The 12,005-nt window shown below is 62.7% G+C and overlaps 3 pseudogenes; all 3 read left to right on the forward strand.

The window, feature by feature from the left end:
• The first annotated feature begins 2,773 nt into the window (after nucleotides 1–2,773).
• On the forward strand, nucleotides 2,774–2,892 carry LOC142868501 (uncharacterized; annotated as a pseudogene).
• A 3,845-nt stretch (nucleotides 2,893–6,737) lies between these two features.
• LOC142868502 (uncharacterized) lies at nucleotides 6,738–6,856 on the forward strand (annotated as a pseudogene).
• A 3,862-nt stretch (nucleotides 6,857–10,718) lies between these two features.
• LOC142868503 (uncharacterized) lies at nucleotides 10,719–10,837 on the forward strand (annotated as a pseudogene).
• Nucleotides 10,838–12,005: the final 1,168 nt, after the last annotated feature.

A 12,005-nucleotide genomic window follows, 5' to 3' on the forward strand; every position in this document is an offset into this window, starting at 1 on the left:
ATGTGTATGCCCATCCCCTCCCCCCACCCGCCCGACACCCACCCGAAGAAGGTGATTCCTCTGTGTCCACTTAGGTGTCCATCGGTTCGTACCCATTTGCTGGTGAGCGCGAGCACGTGGTGCTCGTGTGTCCATTCTTGGGATACTTGGCTTACTGGAACGGGTTCCAGCTCTGGCCAGGAGAACCACGAGAGGTGCCCCCTCACCGCTGCTCCTCATAGCCGAATAGCACTCCGTGGTGTCCACGGGCCACATTTTACTTACCCACTCGTGGGTCGATGGGCACTCGGGTGGCTTCCAGGTCTTTGCGATTGTGACTTGTGCCCTGACACTAACCCTAACCCTTACCCAGCCCGTCTCCTCCACGGCCCCTGCCTGACTGACTCCTTCCCGCCCGGCCTGTCACCTGTCACCGTCCTCTGCCCCTGCCTGACACGCTCCTCCCCGCCCGGGCCGTCACCGTCCTCGGCCCCTGCCTGACGGGGCTCCTCCGTCGCCTGGGCCTTCCAAGGGCTTGGTGTGGACGCTGGTTCCAGGACGCCCTCCCAGGAACCCGGTAGCAGGGCGGCCGCAGCGTCTCGCGCAACCCAACCGTCCGCCGGCTGGCCGCCGTCGCTAAGTGGCCTGCGGGGGACGTGCTCCCGCTGTGCCGTGGGGGCCCAGCCTGGTGTCTTCTCTGAGGCCCCGCGGCTGCCGCTCCCCGCAAGGGGATAGCCGCGGAGGTGGGGACCGCCTCCTCATGGGGACGTACACCCAGCTCTCCACGTCGGATTCCGGGGCTCTCTGTCCTGCCAGAAGGCCCAGCTGGCCTGCGGGTCCTTAGAGTGGCAAAAACATCCGAAAACTGAGATTGAGGGTCCGGTGGGTGTCTGCACTTTTGTGCTGGGCTCCCCAGGGAGGCCCGGGGGCTGGCTGGACAACGCGGTCTGCTGGGCTGGGGGGGGGGGTTTGGAGGAGCAACTGATGCCCTTTGCACTTTGGGTAGCAAGTGTCTGAGGTGTCTCTGGGCCCTGTGCCATGTGGGGGCGGGGGCGGGGGCGGGGTGGGAGGAGGAGGAGGAGGAGGAGGAGGAGGAGGAGGAGGAGGAGGAGGAGGTGGGAAGGGCCGTGGCCTGCAGTCGTGTTCCCCGGGGTGGCACAGCATGTGGCTTCTTCCACAGGCTGCTTGGCCTGGGCTCCCTGCACCTGGGCCTTTGGAGGACTGGCCCTGTGCTTGCCAACACTTCCTGCAGGGACCCAGAGCTGGGAGGTTGCATCTCTCAGCCCTGGGTCGGGCAGAGCCCCAGCGGGCCATGCCCACAACCTCTCTCAGCAGGGGTCCCCCAGAAGGCTCCTTTGGGACCAGGATTCTCTTGCGGGTGACTCTTTAAGGTCTGGCCCCTGGATGGAGGGGCACCAGGAGTAGAGGAGCAGGAAGGGGAAGGGGGTGGCCATGCGAGGGGACACTTTCAGGCCAAGTCCCAGCTTCAGTCTGATCCTCCTGGGAACGCCGGGGTGGACATCACACCTCCTGGTTGCCCCGCTCTGAGACCAGGAGCCGGGCTTCGCATTCCCACAGCAGCCAGTCGTGGGCTGAGGACACCTGGGGCGTTGGGAACTCCCTGGCTTCTCCTTGGTTTAACATCTGGAGCTGCTTGTGAATTGTGCCGCCACACACACCCGAGTGCAGGTGTCTTCTGCACAGACTGCGGGCCTCGCTCTTCTGAATGCCGCTAGCTCGCGACCCACCCACGGGTGAACCTGGTCAGGGTACTTTCTCTCAGGGGCAGACTCTGATCCGGGCGGGCTACCGGTGTCTCTGTTTGCTCCTTTCTTTCTTCCACTTCGGGAAAGGCTTCCTTACTGGGTGTGGAAATCTCCTATGCCTTTCCTCGCCTATTCTGTCAGCTCTAAAATTCTCTTTCGGTTGCCACCCTCACAGATGGATTAGGAAACTCTTTGCGGTGCACTCATTAGTGAAATGACCTCAATGACGCTGGAATCCAATATCTAATCGCCGATTTTTGGCGAGTCCACACGCCAGGGTGGTTGGGGTCCAATGCAGCCCCGGCCAGGCCCAGGCCCCTTGGACTGGGCCACAGGAGGACACAGAGGAGGGTCCCGGCCCCCACGGTAGGTAGAGGTGCGGGCAGTTCTCCAAGGGCTTGGGTGTTTTCCAGAGGGAGGAGATGGAGGGGACTGATTTCTTCAGCGCCCCACAAACCACGCCACCCCACCCCACCCATGGGACACATCCCGAGAGAGAGAGACGCCCCATACACTGGCTCCCCTCCCCCGTGCGCTGTGCCCCAGCCCTGGCCCGGGGGAATAGGCGGCCGCCAGGCCACAGGGTGGGGGGCGCAGCTGAAAGGGGTTGTGGGGGAGGGCCGCCCCTGGCTGGGGTCAAAGGGCGAGCGCCCCGCCCCTCCCGCCCGTGCGCAGTCAGCGGCCCCGGCGCGCTGGGGGTGGGGGGCGGGGAGGTGAAGGAGGCCAGGCAAGGAGAGGAGGGGGGCTTGAAGGTCTCCACCTTGGCGGGTCCAGCCGTGGAGGCGCATCTTGTGTGAGTGTGAGTGAGTGAGTGAGTGCCTGTGAGTGTGTGTGTATACAGAGACAGCCCCCAACCCCGGCCCGCCGCTCCCTGCCCGCCCCGCCTGTCACCTTCGTCCCTCGGAGCCCGCGGGACCCGGCCGGCGAACTCAACAGGCCCGACCCGGCGCGGGGCCTGGGGCGGGAGGAGGCGGCGGGGAAGCGCGGAGAGGCTCGGCTTCTTGAGCGGGGCAGGGGCGCCCTCCGCCGTCCACGGCCACACCACCCCGAACGCGCCCGATCCCGTCTGGTCTCGGAAGCTAAGCAGGGTCGGGCCTGGTTAGAACTTGGATGGGAGACCGCCCGGGAATACCGGGTGCCGTAGGCTTCTTCTTTTTTTTTTTGCCTCTGGTTCTGTCGCGTTTCTGGGAGTGCGGGGGCGGCCCGGGGTGGGGGTGACCCCCACCCTCGGCGCCCGCCGCGGTGCCTGGCGCCCCAGCCCGCACCGTGGGGCCTCCTCTTGTCCCGAGCCGTGACACCGCCGCCACGCGGCAGCATGCCTGGCTTCTGGACAGTCAGGTCTCAGACCAAAGGTCTGCTCTGTGGGAGCCGACACGCTGGAGGAAACCTTGAGAGTCTGAGAGGGGAGGGAGTTCCAGAAGAAGGCCAGGATGTCATTTTGAGGGAGTATGTGACCAGAACTCCTCCCGTTGCTTTTGGGGTTCTATGGGCTACACGTAGGAATCTTTGGTGGTGGCACCTGATGTTCGGGGATCCGGAGTCACACCCAGACCTGCTCCACAGGCCTCCTTTTACTTTTCTCTTCGGATTCATTTTTTTTTTTTTTTTTGAGACAGAGTCTCGGTTTGTTGCCCAGGCTAGAGTGAGTGCCGTGGCGTCAGCCTAGCTCACAGCAACTTCAAACTCCTGGGCTCGAGTGATCCTTCTGCCTCAGCCTCCCGGGTAGCTGGGACTGCAGGCATGCGCCACCATGCCCCGCTAATTTTTTATATATATATCAGTTGGCCAATTAATTTCTTTCTATTTATAGTAGAGACGGGGTCTCGCTCTTGCTCAGGCTGGTTTTGAACTCCTGACCTTGAGCAATCCGCCCGCCTCGGCCTCCCAAGAGCTAGGATTACAGGCGTGAGCCACAGCGCCCGGCCGGATTCATTATTTTTAAAAAGTGTCTCTTATCTCTATTATTGCATTTTCTTTTCTCTCTCTTTTCAAGCAGATGATGGGAGTCCAAGTGTTAAGGTGACATGTGTTGCCCGTGCCCCCCTCCCCCCCCCGTGTTCTTATTCATTTACCTCTCATGTTGTTCCAGCATATTGTGGGGGCACCAATGTTAAGGTCGGGTGCGTTGCCCTCTCCCAGCCTCCCCCCTCGGGTCAGAGCTTCAAGTGCGCCCATCCCCCAGTCGGTGCGTACCCACCCCATTCCTAATGGATGTGTATGCCCATCCCCTCCCCCCACCCGCCCGACACCCACCCGAAGAAGGTGATTCCTCTGTGTCCACTTAGGTGTCCATCGGTTCGTACCCATTTGCTGGTGAGCGCGAGCACGTGGTGCTCGTGTGTCCATTCTTGGGATACTTGGCTTACTGGAACGGGTTCCAGCTCTGGCCAGGAGAACCACGAGAGGTGCCCCCTCACCGCTGCTCCTCATAGCCGAATAGCACTCCGTGGTGTCCACGGGCCACATTTTACTTACCCACTCGTGGGTCGATGGGCACTCGGGTGGCTTCCAGGTCTTTGCGATTGTGACTTGTGCCCTGACACTAACCCTAACCCTTACCCAGCCCGTCTCCTCCACGGCCCCTGCCTGACTGACTCCTTCCCGCCCGGCCTGTCACCTGTCACCGTCCTCTGCCCCTGCCTGACACGCTCCTCCCCGCCCGGGCCGTCACCGTCCTCGGCCCCTGCCTGACGGGGCTCCTCCGTCGCCTGGGCCTTCCAAGGGCTTGGTGTGGACGCTGGTTCCAGGACGCCCTCCCAGGAACCCGGTAGCAGGGCGGCCGCAGCGTCTCGCGCAACCCAACCGTCCGCCGGCTGGCCGCCGTCGCTAAGTGGCCTGCGGGGGACGTGCTCCCGCTGTGCCGTGGGGGCCCAGCCTGGTGTCTTCTCTGAGGCCCCGCGGCTGCCGCTCCCCGCAAGGGGATAGCCGCGGAGGTGGGGACCGCCTCCTCATGGGGACGTACACCCAGCTCTCCACGTCGGATTCCGGGGCTCTCTGTCCTGCCAGAAGGCCCAGCTGGCCTGCGGGTCCTTAGAGTGGCAAAAACATCCGAAAACTGAGATTGAGGGTCCGGTGGGTGTCTGCACTTTTGTGCTGGGCTCCCCAGGGAGGCCCGGGGGCTGGCTGGACAACGCGGTCTGCTGGGCTGGGGGGGGGGGTTTGGAGGAGCAACTGATGCCCTTTGCACTTTGGGTAGCAAGTGTCTGAGGTGTCTCTGGGCCCTGTGCCATGTGGGGGCGGGGGCGGGGGCGGGGTGGGAGGAGGAGGAGGAGGAGGAGGAGGAGGAGGAGGAGGAGGAGGAGGAGGTGGGAAGGGCCGTGGCCTGCAGTCGTGTTCCCCGGGGTGGCACAGCATGTGGCTTCTTCCACAGGCTGCTTGGGCTGGGCTCCCTGCACCTGGGCCTTTGGAGGACTGGCCCTGTGCTTGCCAACACTTCCTGCAGGGACCCAGAGCTGGGAGGTTGCATCTCTCAGCCCTGGGTCGGGCAGAGCCCCAGCGGGCCAGGCCCACAACCTCTCTCAGCAGGGGTCCCCCAGAAGGCTCCTTTGGGACCAGGATTCTCTTGCGGGTGACTCTTTAAGGTCTGGCCCCTGGATGGAGGGGCACCAGGAGTAGAGGAGCAGGAAGGGGAAGGGGGTGGCCATGCGAGGGGACACTTTCAGGCCAAGTCCCAGCTTCAGTCTGATCCTCCTGGGAACGCCGGGGTGGACATCACACCTCCTGGTTGCCCCGCTCTGAGACCAGGAGCCGGGCTTCGCATTCCCACAGCAGCCAGTCGTGGGCTGAGGACACCTGGGGCGTTGGGAACTCCCTGGCTTCTCCTTGGTTTAACATCTGGAGCTGCTTGTGAATTGTGCCGCCACACACACCCGAGTGCAGGTGTCTTCTGCACAGACTGCGGGCCTCGCTCTTCTGAATGCCGCTAGCTCGCGACCCACCCACGGGTGAACCTGGTCAGGGTACTTTCTCTCAGGGGCAGACTCTGATCCGGGCGGGCTACCGGTGTCTCTGTTTGCTCCTTTCTTTCTTCCACTTCGGGAAAGGCTTCCTTACTGGGTGTGGAAATCTCCTATGCCTTTCCTCGCCTATTCTGTCAGCTCTAAAATTCTCTTTCGGTTGCCACCCTCACAGATGGATTAGGAAACTCTTTGCGGTGCACTCATTAGTGAAATGACCTCAATGACGCTGGAATCCAATATCTAATCGCCGATTTTTGGCGAGTCCACACGCCAGGGTGGTTGGGGTCCAATGCAGCCCCGGCCAGGCCCAGGCCCCTTGGACTGGGCCACAGGAGGACACAGAGGAGGGTCCCGGCCCCCACGGTAGGTAGAGGTGCGGGCAGTTCTCCAAGGGCTTGGGTGTTTTCCAGAGGGAGGAGATGGAGGGGACTGATTTCTTCAGCGCCCCACAAACCACGCCACCCCACCCCACCCATGGGACACATCCCGAGAGAGAGAGACGCCCCATACACTGGCTCCCCTCCCCCGTGCGCTGTGCCCCAGCCCTGGCCCGGGGGAATAGGCGGCCGCCAGGCCACAGGGTGGGGGGCGCAGCTGAAAGGGGTTGTGGGGGAGGGCCGCCCCTGGCTGGGGTCAAAGGGCGAGCGCCCCGCCCCTCCCGCCCGTGCGCAGTCAGCGGCCCCGGCGCGCTGGGGGTGGGGGGCGGGGAGGTGAAGGAGGCCAGGCGAGGAGAGGAGGGGGGCTTGAAGGTCTCCACCTTGGCGGGTCCAGCCGTGGAGGCGCATCTTGTGTGAGTGTGAGTGTGAGTGAGTGAGTGAGTGTGAGTGTGAGTGTGTGTGTATACAGAGACAGCCCCCAACCCCGGCCCGCCGCTCCCTGCCCGCCCCGCCTGTCACCCCCGTCCCTCGGAGCCCGCGGGACCCGGCCGGCGAACTCAACAGGCCCGACCCGGCGCGGGGCCTGGGGCGGGAGGAGGCGGCGGGGAAGCGCGGAGAGGCTCGGCTTCTTGAGCGGGGCAGGGGCGCCCTCCGCCGTCCACGGCCACACCACCCCGAACGCGCCCGATCCCGTCTGGTCTCGGAAGCTAAGCAGGGTCGGGCCTGGTTAGAACTTGGATGGGAGACCGCCCGGGAATACCGGGTGCCGTAGGCTTCTTCTTTTTTTTTTTTGCCTCTGGTTCTGTCGCGTTTCTGGGAGTGCGGGGGCGGCCCGGGGTGGGGGGGACCCCCACCCTCGGCGCCCGCCGCGGTGCCTGGCGCCCCAGCCCGCACCGTGGGGCCTCCTCTTGTCCCGAGCCGTGACACCGCCGCCACGCGGCAGCATGCCTGGCTTCTGGACAGTCAGGTCTCAGACCAAAGGTCTGCTCTGTGGGAGCCGACACGCTGGAGGAAACCTTGAGAGTCTGAGAGGGGAGGGAGTTCCAGAAGAAGGCCAGGATGTCATTTTGAGGGAGTATGTGACCAGAACTCCTCCCGTTGCTTTTGGGGTTCTATGGGCTACACGTAGGAATCTTTGGTGGTGGCACCTGATGTTCGGGGATCCGGAGTCACACCCAGACCTGCTCCACAGGCCTCCTTTTACTTTTCTCTTCGGATTCATTTTTTTTTTTTTTTTTGAGACAGAGTCTCGGTTTGTTGCCCAGGCTAGAGTGAGTGCCGTGGCGTCAGCCTAGCTCACAGCAACTTCAAACTCCTGGGCTCGAGTGATCCTTCTGCCTCAGCCTCCCGGGTAGCTGGGACTGCAGGCATGCGCCACCATGCCCCGCTAATTTTTTATATATATATCAGTTGGCCAATTAATTTCTTTCTATTTATAGTAGAGACGGGGTCTCGCTCTTGCTCAGGCTGGTTTTGAACTCCTGACCTTGAGCAATCCGCCCGCCTCGGCCTCCCAAGAGCTAGGATTACAGGCGTGAGCCACAGCGCCCGGCCGGATTCATTATTTTTAAAAAGTGTCTCTTATCTCTATTATTGCATTTTCTTTTCTCTCTCTTTTCAAGCAGATGATGGGAGTCCAAGTGTTAAGGTGACATGTGTTGCCCGTGCCCCCCTCCCCCCCCCCCGTGTTCTTATTCATTTACCTCTCATGTTGTTCCAGCATATTGTGGGGGCACCAATGTTAAGGTCGGGTGCGTTGCCCTCTCCCAGCCTCCCCCCTCGGGTCAGAGCTTCAAGTGCGCCCATCCCCCAGTCGGTGCGTACCCACCCCATTCCTAATGGATGTGTATGCCCATCCCCTCCCCCCACCCGCCCGACACCCACCCGAAGAAGGTGATTCCTCTGTGTCCACTTAGGTGTCCATCGGTTCGTACCCATTTGCTGGTGAGCGCGAGCACGTGGTGCTCGTGTGTCCATTCTTGGGATACTTGGCTTACTGGAACGGGTTCCAGCTCTGGCCAGGAGAACCACGAGAGGTGCCCCCTCACCGCTGCTCCTCATAGCCGAATAGCACTCCGTGGTGTCCACGGGCCACATTTTACTTACCCACTCGTGGGTCGATGGGCACTCGGGTGGCTTCCAGGTCTTTGCGATTGTGACTTGTGCCCTGACACTAACCCTAACCCTTACCCAGCCCGTCTCCTCCACGGCCCCTGCCTGACTGACTCCTTCCCGCCCGGCCTGTCACCTGTCACCGTCCTCTGCCCCTGCCTGACACGCTCCTCCCCGCCCGGGCCGTCACCGTCCTCGGCCCCTGCCTGACGGGGCTCCTCCGTCGCCTGGGCCTTCCAAGGGCTTGGTGTGGACGCTGGTTCCAGGACGCCCTCCCAGGAACCCGGTAGCAGGGCGGCCGCAGCGTCTCGCGCAACCCAACCGTCCGCCGGCTGGCCGCCGTCGCTAAGTGGCCTGCGGGGGACGTGCTCCCGCTGTGCCGTGGGGGCCCAGCCTGGTGTCTTCTCTGAGGCCCCGCGGCTGCCGCTCCCCGCAAGGGGATAGCCGCGGAGGTGGGGACCGCCTCCTCATGGGGACGTACACCCAGCTCTCCACGTCGGATTCCGGGGCTCTCTGTCCTGCCAGAAGGCCCAGCTGGCCTGCGGGTCCTTAGAGTGGCAAAAACATCCGAAAACTGAGATTGAGGGTCCGGTGGGTGTCTGCACTTTTGTGCTGGGCTCCCCAGGGAGGCCCGGGGGCTGGCTGGACAACGCGGTCTGCTGGGCTGGGGGGGGGGTTTGGAGGAGCAACTGATGCCCTTTGCACTTTGGGTAGCAAGTGTCTGAGGTGTCTCTGGGCCCTGTGCCATGTGGGGGCGGGGGCGGGGGCGGGGTGGGAGGAGGAGGAGGAGGAGGAGGAGGAGGAGGAGGAGGAGGAGGAGGAGGTGGGAAGGGCCGTGGCCTGCAGTCGTGTTCCCCGGGGTGGCACAGCATGTGGCTTCTTCCACAGGCTGCTTGGGCTGGGCTCCCTGCACCTGGGCCTTTGGAGGACTGGCCCTGTGCTTGCCAACACTTCCTGCAGGGACCCAGAGCTGGGAGGTTGCATCTCTCAGCCCTGGGTCGGGCAGAGCCCCAGCGGGCCAGGCCCACAACCTCTCTCAGCAGGGGTCCCCCAGAAGGCTCCTTTGGGACCAGGATTCTCTTGCGGGTGACTCTTTAAGGTCTGGCCCCTGGATGGAGGGGCACCAGGAGTAGAGGAGCAGGAAGGGGAAGGGGGTGGCCATGCGAGGGGACACTTTCAGGCCAAGTCCCAGCTTCAGTCTGATCCTCCTGGGAACGCCGGGGTGGACATCACACCTCCTGGTTGCCCCGCTCTGAGACCAGGAGCCGGGCTTCGCATTCCCACAGCAGCCAGTCGTGGGCTGAGGACACCTGGGGCGTTGGGAACTCCCTGGCTTCTCCTTGGTTTAACATCTGGAGCTGCTTGTGAATTGTGCCGCCACACACACCCGAGTGCAGGTGTCTTCTGCACAGACTGCGGGCCTCGCTCTTCTGAATGCCGCTAGCTCGCGACCCACCCACGGGTGAACCTGGTCAGGGTACTTTCTCTCAGGGGCAGACTCTGATCCGGGCGGGCTACCGGTGTCTCTGTTTGCTCCTTTCTTTCTTCCACTTCGGGAAAGGCTTCCTTACTGGGTGTGGAAATCTCCTATGCCTTTCCTCGCCTATTCTGTCAGCTCTAAAATTCTCTTTCAGTTGCCACCCTCACAGATGGATTAGGAAACTCTTTGCGGTGCACTCATTAGTGAAATGACCTCAATGACGCTGGAATCCAATATCTAATCGCCGATTTTTGGCGAGTCCACACGCCAGGGTGGTTGGGGTCCAATGCAGCCCCGGCCAGGCCCAGGCCCCTTGGACTGGGCCACAGGAGGACACAGAGGAGGGTCCCGGCCCCCACGGTAGGTAGAGGTGCGGGCAGTTCTCCAAGGGCTTGGGTGTTTTCCAGAGGGAGGAGATGGAGGGGACTGATTTCTTCAGCGCCCCACAAACCACGCCACCCCACCCCACCCATGGGACACATCCCGAGAGAGAGAGACGCCCCATACACTGGCTCCCCTCCCCCGTGCGCTGTGCCCCAGCCCTGGCCCGGGGGAATAGGCGGCCGCCAGGCCACAGGGTGGGGGGCGCAGCTGAAAGGGGTTGTGGGGGAGGGCCGCCCCTGGCTGGGGTCAAAGGGCGAGTGGCCTGCCCCTCCCGGCCGTGCGCAGTCTGCAGCCCCGGCACGCTGGGGGTGGGGGGCGGGGAGGTGAAGGAGGCCAGGCAAGGAGAGGAGGGGGGCTTGAAGGTCTCCACCTTGGCGGGTCCAGCCGTGGAGGCGCATCTTGTGTGAGTGTGAGTGTGAGTGAGTGAGTGAGTGTGAGTGTGAGTGTGTGTGTATACAGAGACAGCCCCCAACCCCGGCCCGCCGCTCCCTGCCCGCCCCGCCTGTCACCCCCGTCCCTCGGAGCCCGCGGGACCCGGCCGGCGAACTCAACAGGCCCGACCCGGCGCGGGGCCTGGGGCGGGAGGAGGCGGCGGGGAAGCGCGGAGAGGCTCGGCTTCTTGAGCGGGGCAGGGGCGCCCTCCGCCGTCCACGGCCACGCCGTCCACGGCCACACCACCCCGAACGCGCCCGATCCCGTCTGGTCTCGGAAGCTAAGCAGGGTCGGGCCTGGTTAGAACTTGGATGGGAGACCGCCCGGGAATACCGGGTGCCGTAGGCTTCTTCTTTTTTTTTTTGCCTCTGGTTCTGTCACGTTTCTGGGAGTGCGGGGGCGGCCCGGGGTGGGGGGGACCCCCACCCTCGGCGCCCGCCGCGGTGCCTGGCGCCCCAGCCCGCACCGTGGGGCCTCCTCTTGTCCCGAGCCGTGACACCGCCGCCACGCGGCAGCATGCCTGGCTTCTGGACAGTCAGGTCTCAGACCAAAGGTCTGCTCTGTGGGAGCCGACACGCTGGAGGAAACCTTGAGAGTCTGAGAGGGGAGGGAGTTCCAGAAGAAGGCCAGGATGTCATTTTGAGGGAGTATGTGACCAGAACTCCTCCCGTTGCTTTTGGGGTTCTATGGGCTACACGTAGGAATCTTTGGTGGTGGCACCTGATGTTCGGGGATCCGGAGTCACACCCAGACCTGCTCCACAGGCCTCCTTTTACTTTTCTCTTCGGATTCATTTTTTTTTTTTTTTTTGAGACAGAGTCTCGGTTTGTTGCCCAGGCTAGAGTGAGTGCCGTGGCGTCAGCCTAGCTCACAGCAACTTCAAACTCCTGGGCTCGAGTGATCCTTCTGCCTCAGCCTCCCGGGTAGCTGGGACTGCAGGCATGCGCCACCATGCCCCGCTAATTTTTTATATATATATCAGTTGGCCAATTAATTTCTTTCTATTTATAGTAGAGACGGGGTCTCGCTCTTGCTCAGGCTGGTTTTGAACTCCTGACCTTGAGCAATCCGCCCGCCTCGGCCTCCCAAGAGCTAGGATTACAGGCGTGAGCCACAGCGCCCGGCCGGATTCATTATTTTTAAAAAGTGTCTCTTATCTCTATTATTGCATTTTCTTTTCTCTCTCTTTTCAAGCAGATGATGGGAGTCCAAGTGTTAAGGTGACATGTGTTGCCCGTGCCCCCCTCCCCCCCCCCGTGTTCTTATTCATTTACCTCTCATGTTGTTCCAGCATATTGTGGGGGCACCAATGTTAAGGTCGGGTGCGTTGCCCTCTCCCAGCCTCCCCCCTCGGGTCAGAGCTTCAAGTGCGCCCATCCCCCAGTCGGTGCGTACCCACCCCATTCCTAATGGATGTGTATGCCCATCCCCTCCCCCCACCCGCCCGACACCCACCCGAAGAAGGTGATTCCTCTGTGTCCACTTAGGTGTCCATCGGTTCGTACCCATTTGCTGG

This window comes from Microcebus murinus, unplaced genomic scaffold (assembly GCF_040939455.1).
Source record: "Microcebus murinus isolate Inina unplaced genomic scaffold, M.murinus_Inina_mat1.0 scaf032_hap2_Mmur4.0, whole genome shotgun sequence".
Taxonomy (NCBI): Eukaryota; Metazoa; Chordata; class Mammalia; order Primates; family Cheirogaleidae; genus Microcebus; species Microcebus murinus.